The sequence below is a fragment of the Manis pentadactyla genome, chromosome 17 (assembly GCF_030020395.1).
Source record: "Manis pentadactyla isolate mManPen7 chromosome 17, mManPen7.hap1, whole genome shotgun sequence".
In the NCBI taxonomy this organism is placed as follows: domain Eukaryota; kingdom Metazoa; phylum Chordata; class Mammalia; order Pholidota; family Manidae; genus Manis; species Manis pentadactyla.
Window position 1 is genome coordinate 51,339,073 of NC_080035.1, and position 16,107 is coordinate 51,355,179.

The 16,107-nt window shown below is 39.8% G+C and overlaps 1 protein-coding gene across 2 annotated transcripts in view; it reads left to right on the forward strand.

The window, feature by feature from the left end:
• The window catches only part of GPC6 (glypican 6), a 1,076,178-nt gene that overhangs the window by 491,160 nt on the left and 568,911 nt on the right, over positions 1-16,107 (forward strand). The window lies entirely within an intron of this gene.

Genomic DNA, 16,107 nt, shown 5'->3' on the forward strand with positions numbered 1-16,107 from the left:
AGCTTAAAAGTTAATTCTTTAATATGAACAGATTATAAACTAGCGTAAGAGACACATCTTCAATTTGCAGGAAGGTTATTTCTCTGACCTCTGGGTCATGCTTAAGGCAGTTCTGTCTCCTTTTCCCTGTCCGGCTTCCCTGCTATGTATTAAAGGCAACATTTTATTACTATAGATGTCAAACAATGACAGATTTGAGACATTTTTCCCTTTGTCTTTAGAAATTGCAAACAGTCTAATGCACTTCTGAAACCCTGCAGTCCTCAAAGCCAGGAAATTTTGTTGATAGTATATTTCCTGGTGCGTGTTTTTGGAGGCAAAGCGTCTATTCTCTCAGGAATCCTTCGGTCAGAGTTATGACTGATGATGTGAGTCGATAAATGCTTCTTGACCTGTGTTCAGTGTAACAGCAAGGCTCTGGGGATGCGATGTATCTGCCCAGAATGGAGCTGTAGGCGTGGATGCAGAAGGTCCTAGAACAACATGCAGGCCAAGAAGAAAGCTACCTAGAGGAGAGTGGAATTTATGGACTGGCAGGGAATTTTAAAATAAAATGTTGTGCTTGACTTAGCTGTCCCTTTTCAGGAAAGAAAACAAGATTTTTTAAAAACATTATGCAAATGTAAAAGGGACCTAACCAGCATTTATGGATAAATCTATATTGTTGTTCTAAGTCAGGTCCTGATGTGCTGGTATACAGATAAAATTCAGATCAATTTACTCGTTGCATGATTGGCGACCATACTAATTGTGATTCATAACTGTCACCCATCATTTGTGCTATTTGAGAGCAATTTTGAGCGTAGGTAATTATGGTAGATTGCCCCTGTGCCAAGCAGACACTGCATAAATCCTTCAGCTGAGGTAAGAGTGACAAGCCGTGAGTAATAGACTGCACCTTGGAAAAGATTTATGTTTGAGGCCCAGTTAGCTGGAGTGCTTTATACTTTTCATTTCTCAATAACTTGACTGGAACCAAGGCAGTCAGTTATTTCCCAAATTCTCCATTTTCATGATAGGATAATCAATAAAGAGCAACTATTAATTTAGAGTCACTCTGATATACTAGGACTAGACAGTTTCACTATGATATGGATTACTTCTGTAATTTACCATGGGGCGTAAATGCCAACATGATCCAGACCCTTTGAAGGTCATCAGAAATAGGTTGCATCTCAGCGATGCCAGGTCCCCTTGTCGGCAGGAACAAAGGCTTTGTTGTCATGATTAGTTGGACTCCTTGGTTCTCAGTGATGCAGGGGGCAACATGTGGCACAATTTCACCAATCATATGTCACATCGCACCGCCTAAAATAGAAGGGCAAAGTTTAGGAGTGTTTTCCCCTTTGTAGATACTCTCAGAATGAAGTCCGGGAATGACTGCAGGCCACCGCTCTCTCATACGGCAGGACTTGGTAGCCCGCACTTGTTATCCTGCCCTTGAGCTCTCTTGGAGGGATTTCCCATTATAATCAGATGTCATTCAAGGAACTTTCAACAAAGTTTTCTATATGGTACAAGTTTCAAATACAGTCTGCAAAGATATTCCAGATAACTTTTCTTTCCAAAAGTCCCATACTTTGCTGTAGGAGATCTCAGATAAGACATTTTGTGATTTCTAAAATTAAATATCTGTCAAAAGGAATTCATGAGCTTTGTAAATTATCTACCTCCTCTAGTACCATGTTGCTGTGTTAGCGTTCTTGCTGACCACAGGCTTTCTCTCCAAAAAAAGATTTGAGATTTAGGAATAATTGTCCAAGTCTTCATCTCCTTTATTCTTCCTTATCTAGACCTTGCTAAGTCCTGCAAGACCTTCTCCTTTATCTCATTACATGAACATCTATCACACACATTCATAGCAGTTTCCTAGCGTAGAATAGCAGGAACCACTGGCCAGCCACACCATTGTTCTAATGAGATTGTTGCACTTGTGTCATAGACAGAAATCTGCGGATTCCTTTGGAATTTTATCTCAGTAGGTTCCTCTTTGGTCAAGCACCTAATCACCTAGAGCTCTGTTTTGTCTTTTCAAACATAGCAGGTTCCCTTTTGGTTTTTAGTCCAAAACTTCCAAGCCTTAATACCTAGCAGACCCTTTGGCTACAAATAATTCTTCCCCTCCTCAATAAATCAGAACCCTTCCGTCTTACAAAACACTATGTTATATGAAACAATAAACTGCAGTTTTAAGATGTTAAGTGTTCATAATATTTTGTTATATTTGATCTTGCTCAGTGTTTAAGATGCTTTGTTTAATACTTAATCTGAGTTAGTTTTTAAAATGGACCTTGCTAGCTCTGAACACTTTTTAACAACCATAGTGTAGTGACTGGTTCATATCTAATAGGGATAAAATTAATTAGTGCCACTGGTGAACCAACAAAATTTAAGACTCCCAGGGGTATTGGTTGTAGCATTTGTTCTGAACATTTTCTTAGCATGTTAAAGTTATGTATATAGACAATAAATATAAGGACACACACACACGCAAACACACACACAAACAAGAAGCCAGCTATAACTAGATTAATAACAAGTGTATGTTAACAAAGCCATTGTGTGTGATTAATGTTAGAAGGGATTCAAGGCCAAGGATAAAGTCAATAGAGCAGAAGGAAGAAGTAGATATAATCCTAGATTAGAATCAAGTCATTCAGAAAAGTTAACAGAAGATAAACAATGAGTTAGTAGCACAGGTTTTCATAAGCCCATTTGGATGTATCCAGATGTTTATGTAGTTGGGATATATGTATGTTGTTATAGACCACTGATCATTATCTGTTTTATGAAGTTATATAAACATAAATGTCGTAGAATCTTTTCATCATAATATCTGTATGTTCTCTGGAAGGACAACTTATTTAGTTTTAAATATTAGAAATTCCCATATTTACAAATACATAGAGCCATATGTCACATTTGAAGATGCATTAAAAAGTAGTTGGGCCTATTTTAAGAATTTTTCAGATAAGATGTACAATGACAGAAATTTTATTCTCTTCATATTAATATGTTATATAGATCGCAAACTTTTAAAAAAAGTGACATGAGTATAACCTACATTTCCACTCATGTATCTTCAAGAAGAGAGAATGGAAACCTTTCCCCTAAATTAATGTATGCCTGAGAACGCATGACTCTTAGTGCCGGTTAATCTTTTGGGGATAATTATGGTCCCATTTAACAAAAATTCACAATGGTGAATTAGATAGTACCCTAGAGGTATACAGAGATACAGAACAATTAATGAATCCCAAAGGTGTTTTATCCGATTTCAGTGCTGACCTCTGAAATGGGAAATTATTACTGTTATACCTGTTTGAGAATTTTCAGTTCCTAGAATGGGCCTGTGTACCTCTAAGAATAACAGAGTGCTGTTTCCAAGTTATATCACTGTTTCTGAAAGCTAACTTTTTGGTATGATGGAAAAAAGACAACATTTGTAAAACTCAGCCTCTTAGCCCTTGTGCAACCCTGTCTCTTACGTGAGTGCAAGGTCAGCTCAATGACAAATGAGCTGTAAGTGACTGACTCACACCTACCTGCCAGGCACCTTTGATATCTCACTTGTTATGCTATGGTTATTCTAAGGTTTGAGCAGGGTCTGAGGTCAATTTGCAAGAGGGGAAAAGCTGTGTTTTAAGTTGTTTTGGTTCTAGATTTCTGTTCCTATCCAGGTCTTGAGTTTGTAACAACAGCTTGCAGACCCTCATTCACCAAAAGGAATGGATCATTAGAATCTAGACTTTTTTTTTTATTTCCCCAGTGAAATTAAAAGAAAATTGAGGGTGATTTGTGGAAGCCTACTGAGTACTTGGAAAATATAACTGGGTCATAGTATAGTCCATAATGGATTTTGCAGGTATACGTTGAGGAGTCTGAAGCTCTTCCTTTGTTAAAAAATCAAGTCCATCAGTTCATTAAATTAAAAGATTATTTTTATAGTGTGTTATATTGTGTGCAAGGAAAATTATTATAAATGAACTTCAATTTGGGGAAAGAGAAGGAAAGATGTTGCGAAGAGATACTATAAGTATTTTCACCATCAAATCACCCTTAAAAATGTTGAGGCATTTGTTGTAACGATTATCACCAAAGAAACACTGTTGGGGGGCATTTTGTCAATACCTTCCTGTAAAATAGCATTCCATTTGACTGGCTTCATGCTCATAGAGCTAAACCTCACATATTTAATCAACTCCTGAAGCTTGGCTTAAGACCAAATACATGTAATTATGGATGGCAAAAGCAAATGGCTCATTTTAACGAGGCAGACATCCCAGAATGCACTGCTTTTTCCTTGGTGGTTACTTTGGGCTCATTCCGTGGTGCTTTGGGCTAAGTGCCCTAGAACTAGTGTTGATATTGTTTCTTGGACATTTATCCTGGTGGACATAACTGTTACTTTTTAAACAATCAGTATACTAAGCATTAAACAACTAGAAGCCTGAAAAGTGATGTGCTTTAATGAAGGTACTCCTTTTTGAGATGATTTTGGCTGCTTATCAGAGCGACAGCAGCAACTCTATTTTGGACTTGGGGTTTCTATTTAATGTAGCATGGACAAGCAACAAGTGCTCCACCAGAAAATCATATTATTTTTTGAAAGAAGTGAAATAAAATGAGCTGCAATTCTCGACCAAAGGATCTTAAAACAGTGGAAGAAAAATTAAGTTTAGAGGACTTTTCTTTTTCACTGTTCTGAGTCACATTTTTCTTTGTCTTTCCTTTTTTTTTAGTTTGTATTTACTGTATATTGCCTCAGAGTAAACATATTTTTGGAATCCTTATCAGGCAGAAAAATGTCTTCTTAAATCACAGTTAGTTGGAATCTGCAGCTAAAATAACCCCATTTTACTTGTTTGTGGAATGGCTGTTGAGTCTTTATTTTTACAAGCAAATGGCAAATGCTTGCTCCAATGTATAACTGATGCAAATTAAGTGTATACTCTAGTTCATAAGTGAAGGGAGAATTATTGGAAACACTCCTTCCCTGATCAGTAAAAACTGATTACCATCAAAGAAGGGCCTGATTACTAACCACCAGCTTAGTGTTTAGCCAGAACATCTGGCCAACTCGGAGGGGAAAATTTGCTGAGCTTAAGAAATGTTTATCCCAACTTTCAACTCATGCATGTATAGAACACAGATGAGGAAACATCTGATGTCCTTCGGATTTCTGTTGCTAAACAAATGTAACTCATCTTCAAGCAAAAATTTAGTAAGCTTTTTTTCCTCACTGATTTGACTCCTTAGGCTCCTAAATAACAAGGATGAGGGGGAAACAAAGTGTAAGAAAAGTAAGGGTGCTTAGAGCCCTGAAGAATATCTGAAGGATGTATTTTGACTTTAAATTTCATCACATATATTTTGATTTAGGTGAGCTTTTAATTTTCTAATCTAACTCATGTTGTTGAGTCAATGACACATGGAAGGTGCCAAGCTGAATGCTTTCTGGAGGCGAGGAGTTCAGGATCTGTCTGCAACCTTGGCTGCAACACTGCTGCTCTGCCTATGGCTGGCACTGGTCTTCCCACCCCTAAGTGCTTGGTGACTGTTACAACCCACAAAGCAAAAGATTCTGCTTAAGTGCCATTTCCTTGAGACTCTTTCCTTGGCCATTTAAGATCAGGTCTATAGAGTCATAAGTTTACCTGACCTCTAGCAGGTACGGTGGACATCACGATTTCTTGGCCACTCAGCAGTCCTCCCTCCCCAAGCCTGTAAACCCAACTCATTGACTACGTTTTCATTCACTGCTGTATCCCAGGGCCGAGAACTGAGCCTGACACAAACCAGACCTTCAGTAAATCCTGACTGAATGAATGAATGATGAGACACCTCTCCCCCCAGTGCAGTTTAAATCTAGGGAACAAGGCGTGTGTAAAAACGATGAGCAAAGCAGAGTGAGGGAATAGCTGAGAGAGAAATATTTTTAAAATAGTGGTGTGTGCAGTCATGGCCATTAGGACATGCTTTATAAGGAATTCTGTGCGAGGATAAATGGTGAATTATGTAGGCTGCTAGAAAGACTTGCTATCTTTTTTATTCTGTTTTGTTTTTATCTAGTCTTCTTAATTTAACTCAATTTTGAAAAGACTGTGTGTTCATGGTAGAGTATTCAAACATTCATCAGTCTTCTGTGGGTTTTTCACTGCATTGTTTCTTTGATTAAAAGATGTCTTTTTAACAGATTCTGGCCAGGCAGTTTCAGGGGATAAACTTTTCCCACTACAAAAGTGGGATTTAAATCCTAGTTTCCAAAAACATAGTAACTAGCTAAAATTAGCACGAATTTAATGCTCTGGGTCAACTTAACGTGACATGTGAACATTAAAAAAAAAAAGTTTCTAAATCCTATAAATCTCAGTGGGAATTTTTCATTGGCTCATTCCATTACAATCTTTTTCTCAGGGAGTAAGGTCTTATAAGTCAATATTTTTCTAAAAGCGTGCCCTTTTGTCTTCCACTAAATATGGTACTCTTTGTTTCTTCAGTGACCATGTGAGAATAGAAGGAAAATTTCTTCTCAGAGAAGACAGAACAAAGGAATATACACTCCTTGCCAAAGGTTATCACAGCTTAATACTATGAAGGAATGTACACTTCTCTAAACAGAATGCGCTGTGCTTTCTGGAGTTGACACCATGTATTTAGTCTTATTAAAGAGCTGCTAAAATGATCAAGTTTGAGGAAAACCCAAGCTGCGAGTGGCTGCTGTACGTGGCAGATAAGGAGCCTTGAGGCAGCAGAAGTCTCTGGAAGGAGGAACCGTCAGGGTCAGGGAGGATCCCCTTTTCCTGCCACTCCCTGCTCCCAAATCACTGTGGCACCCCTCTCCTCTCTTAGGAACCTTCCTCTGATGTCTGGTAGCCTGCTTTCTGCCTCTGCCCTTGCCCCTTCCCAGATTTTTTCAATTAATGTTTTATAAATAATGCACTGGCTTTTATTTTCTTTGCTTTTATGCTCTAGTTATTTTAGGTGGGGTTTGACACCTCCACCAGATGGGACTTAAGTTGAAGGCAGAGAAGTTGGCATGCACACACAAACTGTAAATAAATGCAAGCCTGGGGAGGTGGAAGCACGCTTTGCCTGTATCCTCCACGTTGAAATCAGTGTTTTCCAACTTCGCTATGCATCGGCATCACTTGCGAAAACTTGCTAAAACAAAAGATGCTGAAACTCTACCCCAGACCTCCTGGGGCTTAGACTTCTGTAGTTATTCCACAAGCAGCTGAGAAATGCTTCGTTTGTGGGGGAAGGGATAACTCACCATTGCTGGTTATCCTGGGCTGCATGCTGAGACCAGGATGTTCCTAAGCAAATTGAGACCTTCGGTTGCCCTATTTTAGGGACAAAGACCAGAGCCAAAATGAAATCCATCTATCTGCTTTCTGTCCTTTAATCCTAATTATTCTTCAACAAAACAACCCCCTCACACACACACACACACACACACACACCTTTGTGGATGTAAAATAGATACATAACTTATCTTTCCTGTTTTCCAGATATGCTTCAGATATCCCATGGGTAAATATATATAATAATAGCAATAATCTCATAACATTGATTTTAGAATTCCATGAGATGAAATATGGATAGCACTATTAAGAGTACCTAATAGTAAGTGCTCAATAAATATTAGCTATTAATTCTCTTTCTGTGTGCCCGAAGGCATTTCCTTCTTGGCTTCTTGAAATACTAATCTTTTGATGAAAGAGGTTTCTCACTGGTCTCCTAAGCTGGCAGCTGGTCTGATCCATGCCAGCACTTCTATGAGCTGAGGTGTTTTACACCATCTCCTTTGAAGCTGGCTGCTCCTAGCTGGTGTGCAAACCCAATCTGTTCTCTCTTGACTCCAAGGGTTGCTTCTGATTCATTGCTTCTGTGTATTTGCCTGCTCTGCAGCTGCTGGGATGTTTAGAGGTTTCTCCACACTCCCCATGGAAGGAGAGAGAGTCTATTCACATTCCTTCTAGATTCTTCTGTAGATTCTGATGATTTCACTCACACCGGATATGTGTTCTGAGACACAGCAGTTGCTCTTTGAGATTTGCTTGCAGAAGTCAACTCCCAACTTATTTTCCTGGTTCTCAGCACTTAAACTAACATTAATATTACACAAAGACTCACTTCTTGTGGAAAATAAACCCTTTCAGTCTACATACATTCTTGGGCTTATAAGGTTATAGGCTTATTTGGCACTTACTAAGCAGCTGTTATCATTAGGATGGTTTATAATTTGCAAACCAATTAAAACACAAAACAAAACACAACCCTCTGGGTAGAAAAGGATGCACATTATAACACATCATCCAGGACTCCTCATCATCTCATCTTCTCTGCAACCAACTTACGTCTTCAAACAGCATGGTGCTTGTTCATCCTGTTTTATGTTAAATGTAGTGCATATACTGAAGGACTGCGGACATTCCTCCTGCCCAGCATAATCAAATGTGTGATCTATGAAAGCAAATTGTTTCAGTCACTGTGATAGAAGTTAAGTGTCATGCAAGGTCATGAAGTCAGTGAACTAACTGGAAACACAACCCAAGATGCCTGACTCCCAGCTCAGAGCTCTGCAGTAGATCACACTTCCTTCCTGCATGAGAGGCTTCCCATGGCAGGAAGAACCAGAGAGCAAGCCTCTAAATTATATATGACTGTTTGTCTCATTTTCACTCTGTGGCTAATTGAAGATGCAGGGGAGTGCTGCTTTTTTGGCCTCTTTTCTCATCATCTCATTTGTCTCGTAAGTAACGGGGAGTACACTCAGCGATTTTGTTTCCTTCAGGGCCAAATGGAACTCAGATCCAAGAATTAGAGGTTCAGGATCTTGGTTCACACTGAGGTGTGCAGTTCATTTTTTGTTTGTTTGTTTACCCTTTTAGGCTAAAATGAATAACTTATAAAAGTCAACCATATGAGATTTGTAGTTGACAGGACAGGAATGGGGGAATGGGGAAGACTGAACAGATGCCATCAAAATACTCAACTACCAAATACAGAAAGTGTAAAAGGTTGACAATCGAAGTTCAGACTGTAGTGTACCTTGTTTAGTCTACTAAAGATTAGCACTCTGGAGGGAGGGTGTTGATCCAAGCTGTCAAGAGCACACTGTGCTTGGTGTAGTGACTCACAAATCATATTTTGAAAAGGGTATTCATACAATCCCTGACAATGTGCTTTTTGCATATAGTCCTCACTGCACTTGTGTTCCTACCATATTTGTTCAGTGGTCTTTGAGAACTAAGCACCAAAGCTTTTAATAAAATGACAGGAATGACAAAAATAATGACCTCAACAAACACTAGATGACTGTAGGATGATTCGTTATTTCTGTACGGTTTTCTCTCATTTGCAAAGCTGTCAGCATTGCTTAGGTTTAGGGCTATCTATGAAAAAGATAACACTTTTTATCACCCTCTTCCTGAAGAATCTTCATTGAATACTATGTTGAACAATAGAGTTAAATGTGTTCATTCAAAGTTGCAACAGGTAAAGCTCAATATCCTCTGCTTGTTCACTCCCATCTTATGTATAATATGGAGTTTGTGTGTAACATGGGATTTTCATGGATAGAAATAAAGGGTTTCAGTTGGAAGGTCTAACCTTGGGCATCTGGTGGTGAGCAGGACAGTGAGGTGCCAGTTGTCAGGAGAATGATGTCAGAGGAGACGCTCTTTGGGAATAGCAAGGTGTTGTATATAAGAACCCAAGAAGAAAGAAGCCCGGGGGACACTCCTGTACTTGTCTATGTGGAAAACATAAAGAGAAAACAAAGCTCGTGTTGCCACAGTAGGTGTGGGGGCTGGAAGGGGAGTGAGGGCATCTCAGGACATAGGTCCTGTGCAGGCTCTGCCAGTCACGTCCTTCTCAGTCCTCAGAGGAGGGCTTGTCTCCTGGAATGTGGGAGGCAGGTGCCTCTGCAAAGCTTTGTGCTCATGGTCGTCTGAGCCAACCCAGCCTCTGGCATTCCAGGCTCCCTCCCACATCCTTTTATATCAGGACCTGCTGTGTTTCGGAATGACTAGAGCCCTAGAAAAAGTTGAAGTCATGTCAAAAATAAGAATTCCTTCTATTCAGAGGTTGTATTCTCTTTCACTTGCATGGTAGGACATTTTTTCTTCAATTTCTTCTAATATATAGTAAGTCATGACAGTGACCACATGGCTTATCCTCACAGAGAAAGCACTTCTATGAAGAACTCAGCCAAAAACAAGTAGAGAATAGGAAATGTGGATCATTTTAAGATAAAATAGCCAAGTGCCACACTGATTAGTATATTTAGTTAGCTTATGTATACAGTTCAACTTCTTTATTTAGCTTACATATTCCAAGAACTTCCCAGATTTTAAAAAGTCCATGTCTCGTTTACTGCAGTGTAACTGAAAGGATGCGTGGGTGCCGGTAGATCACCTCTGCCAATTCCTTAGCTCATCAGAAGTTGGAGTAGTCTTGTCTCGCATGCTGTTCTCAGCTACTTTTCATTGGTTTAGTCTATGCCCTCTGACTAGGCAACCGCTTTGCACAACATTATCTGTGATTTCCATAGCCATCAAGACATGATCTGCCCCTCCTTATGCACCAGGGTATCTTCTTATTAGGCTGTACTAATAAGCATCGAGTCTCAAAAGACTCCTCTCATTCAGCGCCAGCTGCTGTAACACAATACCAAAGACTGGGTGGCTTAAACAACAGCAATGTATTTCTTACAGCTCTGCAGGCTGGGAAAACCAAGGTCAAAGGTGCCAAGGATTTGATTTCCAGGGAGTGTCTGCTTCCTGGTTCAAAGATGGCCACCTTCTCAGTGTCCTCACATGACAGAGACAGGGTGCACCTCTGTATGAACCTACTCCCATAGTGGAAGCCCCACCTTTATGACCTCATCACCTCCCAAAGGCCTTACCCGCAAATGCCATCACACTGGGGAAGGGGGGTTAGGATTTCAACATACAAAGTGGGGGAGTGGGACACACATTCTGTCCATAACAACTGCCACTGGTCATACTAGCATTGGATTCATGTGAACGGTGTAGGATGGGAAGCACAGACTGACTGCGGGGCAGCTTCAAAACTTCTTTTCAGGCAGAGGTCTCAAAAGCAGTCCGTGGTGCCAAGCGGATCGCTCTTTGCCAAGTGACAGCTGTAATACAAGGAGGTAAGTCCAAATCAGAAAGTGTGTCTTGGCTTAGTTGCCTCATTCCCCACAACAGACAACATTTATGAGAGACCCATGGGCATAGCTGCCATTGTACGTGACAAGGGGTGTGACAGAAAAGCCACCACATTTCAGGGACTCCCAAAACTATGAAGATCATCCCAGGTATTTGTAGTATATATGGTTCTAGTTCTTCTGTACCTGACCCAATTTGCCAATCAGGGTAATTTTTCCTACAGGTATATTCCTGAGTAACACCGTTGGTATATATCAGGTGCCCAGGGGGCAGAGCTAGGACATTCCCTGAGGGTCAAGTTCTCATGAAGAAGGAAAAAACTTCTACTAACCCTTTGCCCACACTCTGGATTAGTAGACACCCTCCCTTCTTCTCACTTCTTAGGGCCATTTCTAAGCGCACTGCATTATTTGAGGAAGTTATCAGAAAGTTACGCTTTCAACTTGGTCGGGAGATAAGTTATGCTAATATTATGCACCTCTCCAAACTCTCCCAAGCATGGTACTTTTACCAGAATCCTGGACACTAATGATATACTTGATGCTATAATTAGTAAAAGTCATGTATTATACCTGCATGATGGATTAACTTTTATAGGAACTCTCTGTAATAATATGATGTTATATTCTGAGTAACATCCTAATGAATAAATTAAATGAGTTAGTATGGAGGTATACTCACCATAATCATAATAGGGTTGGTTTATCATTACACATTTATCTAGAGGCCCTAGTAACTCATGCCTTGTTCTGGGCTCTGGAAATTCATGGTGAAAAACACAGAAAAAAGCATCTTTAAAGAACTTGCACTTGAGTCGGGGGAGACCATCAATAGTTTTAAAAAGTAAGTAATACAATTTCAGTTGCAATCAGCTAATGCAGTAGACAGGGGACAGTGAGAGGCAGGAGTAGAGTGGGGCGAAGGAACGAGGAGCAGCTGCTTTAATCAGGCAGCTTGGGATGAGCCAAGGCCCATGGGAGGAGATGCCATCAGAGTTGAGAAAGAAAAGGCAGTGAAAGGAACACCCGTGCACAGCCCAGAGTAGCTTTCCAGGAGAAGGAGCACATGCAAATGCCCAGAGACAGGAAAGTACTTGATATGCACCAAAATCGTGATAACAGTTATTGCACTTATTGCCAGTATTTTGGGGCTTACTGTGTACCTGGTACTGTGCTAAGTACTTAATGCTCATTATCATATTTATTTTTCAAGTTACTTGCAGGAGTTTACAGATGAGGAAATTGAGACCTACAGAGGTGAGGCTACATAAGCTTCACATCACATAGGTTGTTAAGTTTCCTGTCTGTAATGTGAACCCAGACCCAAAGCCTAGATTCTGAGGCACTCTCCTCAAGTTAAACATAGAGTTTTCTGCCTTCAGGCCTTCTCTGCTGCTGAGAAACTGAGTGAACCTCCAAAAAAGACGATGCCAAGAATGAGCAGGGAGAAATAAAAAGCACATGTATTTGGTCAACCAAGTATTGCAGTTTATTAGCTATAGTTAAATATTTAACACCTTTGAAAGCTCTGGGTTGGTGACATTTTCAAATCACCAGTTTCTGCCTATTTTGGGGTGGAATACAACATTACTACATTCAAGTGAAATCATACAAGCCTTACTCTGCTTAACTGAGTGGTTCATTCTTAACACCCAAGAAAGAAGAAGTTGGCGAACACTGTCTAAGCAAACCAGTTTCAGCACAGTTTTTAAGTTACTCAGGGATATATTGCTGTCAGAAAATAATCCTGTGAAAAATCATGAAATTCTTCAGTGTGACTCATTATTTGCTGACTGTTTTTACAGGAAAATAATTGGCTTTTTTAAATGTAAGGTTGAAGCCAGAGACAATAAACCCCTTTTAGAAAACACACAGTTCAGTTTCATTTGCCTTCAAAACCTTATTTTTGCATTTTTACTGAGCACTGGCCTGGAGAAGCACCCAAACATCTTTTTGTGGAGAACTATTTTAAAAGAACACAATCTAGGTAATCTCACAAAGCTATGTATGTATTTAAATTCAGTAAACTGAATTTCATGATATTAATAATAGTAATAATACTAATTGTTCACATGTGTTGGACCCTCACTATATGCAGGCACAGTCAGTAACACTTTAACAATAACTCAGAAATAGACATGAAGAAAATCTCTTGTTTTGCCGATGAAATAGCTAAGATTAAGAGAGGCTAACCAACTCACTAATCTATCACAAAAGAATGTGCATAGCATTTCCTCTTGAACCCCAGCGTCAGATTGGGATAATGAACTAGTATTTTCTGGATCCACTAAAACATTTCTCCAGGTGATCTTTTCAAGGGATGCCCCTTAAAGTCGTTCTCTTTCAAGGCCAGCAGGAATGTCGGCTGCTGCCCTCGGCTCCCCTGGGAAGTGCAGAGACTCCCATGTGGTAGGCAGTCACTAGGTCAATTGTGATGCTTATGCATAGACCACGGAACATTTCATGCAGACTGACTTTTTGTACTGTAAACCAACAGCTCCATCCACTTCCCCACTGTCTGGTTGGCAGGCTTTCCAAAATGTCAAGTGACTATGGAGGTGAGTAAGATGTGGGCCATTCCTTCACCAAATAATGACCAACCAGATACACAGAGTACATTTATAGTAACCACACCTGCCCGCAGAGTGAACCCTTAACCTTGCTTCCTTATCCAAAGAGATACCTCTAAAAATAAAGGTTGAGACTTAACCCTACATCTGGTTGAGTTCAAACCCAGTGGTTTCCAAAAAAAGATGCACTTCTCAGCTTTCATCCTTCTGACTGAGGGTAACTTCCTAGTTGGTACCGTGCTGTCACCACTGCAAAACCTTAAGAAAAAGCATCTTGCATAGGGCTGAAGCCCCCTTTTCCTGCTTCCTTATTTTCTCCACTTTTCTGGGTTCTTATGTCTTATATTCCAGCAATTCCTTGTACTTCCTAACTCTTACGTTACCTGAGAATGACACTTCCTAGCGGTAGAAGCTAAGCTACACTAAGGCTTTCCGTTAGTCCACATAATGCTCCCGAACCCAGCAAATCACATTCTAACCTTTCACTCAGGTGTTCCCATGTGCTCTGACACTTCTTTGTTCTCAACTAGGTTTTTATTGTTTGCTTAACAAAATTATTTCATTAAATGAATGGCTTTAGGGATTCATTTGCTTTTACTTTATTACTGGCTTGGGAAAAAAAACATACAGCTTTTGTTAGAAGAGAATGTCGAAAAATAGGATCTGTACCTATATAGACATTATTTTTATGATGTAGTTCCCTGTTTAGTAATAAACTTATTTTATAGGTTTACTTTAATACATTTAATTGCTGCCTGGAGAATTCCAAAGCTAATATGTACAGTGGTACTGCTAATGCCCCTTGCATTCTGGATCAGTAAATTACAGTCATCCATGTATCTGTATGTGTATCTATAGATCTAATATATTCCATATCTATATCTCCATCTGCATCTACATAGATGTCTATATAGAGGTATATCTATGTCTTAGACCAACTGTGAGTCCTCTTTCATTAAATTTGAGTTGCCATGTGAAAGAAAAACACTACTTCCTCCTAAAATGTATGCAGGGAAAAGCAAGTTATCGAGTCCACTGGACTTTCATTTATAACACCAGAGGAACACTCAGTGTAAGTGAGATCTTGAAGGAGGAGTCAAAGGTGAGCTTTTTCAATGCTGGTAATTAATTCTTGCTTTGCATAGGCTAATTGAGGGCAATCATCGAATACTTGATGTCATTTCATTTCCAAACTGTCAATGGGACTACAACTTGCTTTCCCTGCTAAATCTGTTAACCTCTATGCTTTCCTTTGCTTGTAGAGGGATGTTAAAGAGAGAGAGCCACCAAGAGCTTTGTTCTTTTTTGTGAATGTCAATATTTTTCTTCAACAGAACGTTGTCCTCCTTTGACAGACTTATTTCTGTTCCTAACATCTCTGTTAAAGCACACATACACACGCACACACACACACACACAGGCAGCAGCGAATTTTTGTACTTTGGGGACTGAAATGAAAAGAGTGAACTAACTAGAAAGTGACTTACTTCTTGGATCATTTGCTTTATGTTGTAGACTAACTTGTGCTCCAGTGCACACCAGTACATTCATGCATTCACTCAGCAAACAGTGACTATGAACCCATAGGCTCTGTGCCAAGTATTAGAGAGGTAAGAAAGGAGCTCAAAGATGGCTTGCCTTCAAGCAGCTCAAAGAAGACTGTTCAGGTTGGGGTGACATCAGTGCACCTTTTTAGATACAACCATTGACATCCCTGGTTATTTTCCTGAATACCCACTTCCACAATTCCTGAACCTGACCCTTCTCCAGGCTTCCCTCCTAGTTACTTATGTCACCTTCCCGTGGCACCCCTTCCACCACCTCTCTCCCTTCCTCAGTCCTCACCCCTGCCCACATAAATCCCATTCCAAGCACTTGGCTTATCTGGCAATAGTTGAGTCCACCTAGCCAAGCCTTCCGCAGGAGACAGTGCATATTGATGTGTGCCCTGAGTCTCTGGACTGGCTGCATATGTCGGCCTTCGTGGTCGGTGAGGTTGCAGCCATGCCTGCTCCCATCACAGAACTCCGAGAACTGCAGCAAATCCAAGTTGAAAAAATCATTTTTCTTCTAAACAATAATCGAGATAAATATTTCTGGTTGTTCTTTCTTTCTTTCTTTTTTTTTATAAATGCTTGCCAATTTGATCTCACCAGATTAAAACATTTATGTTTAGACAGCATTTTACTGTTTGTTTTTTTGTTGTTGTTCTTGAAATTTTATATTTACCTGCCAAGTACAATTAACTTTCTCATATTGTTTCCAACCTAGTTTATTATTTCTGTCACTTTCTATGCAGAGTTTTGTGTGTTCTTTGAAAGAAAAGACTGAGACCACTATCTTTAAAACCTACTT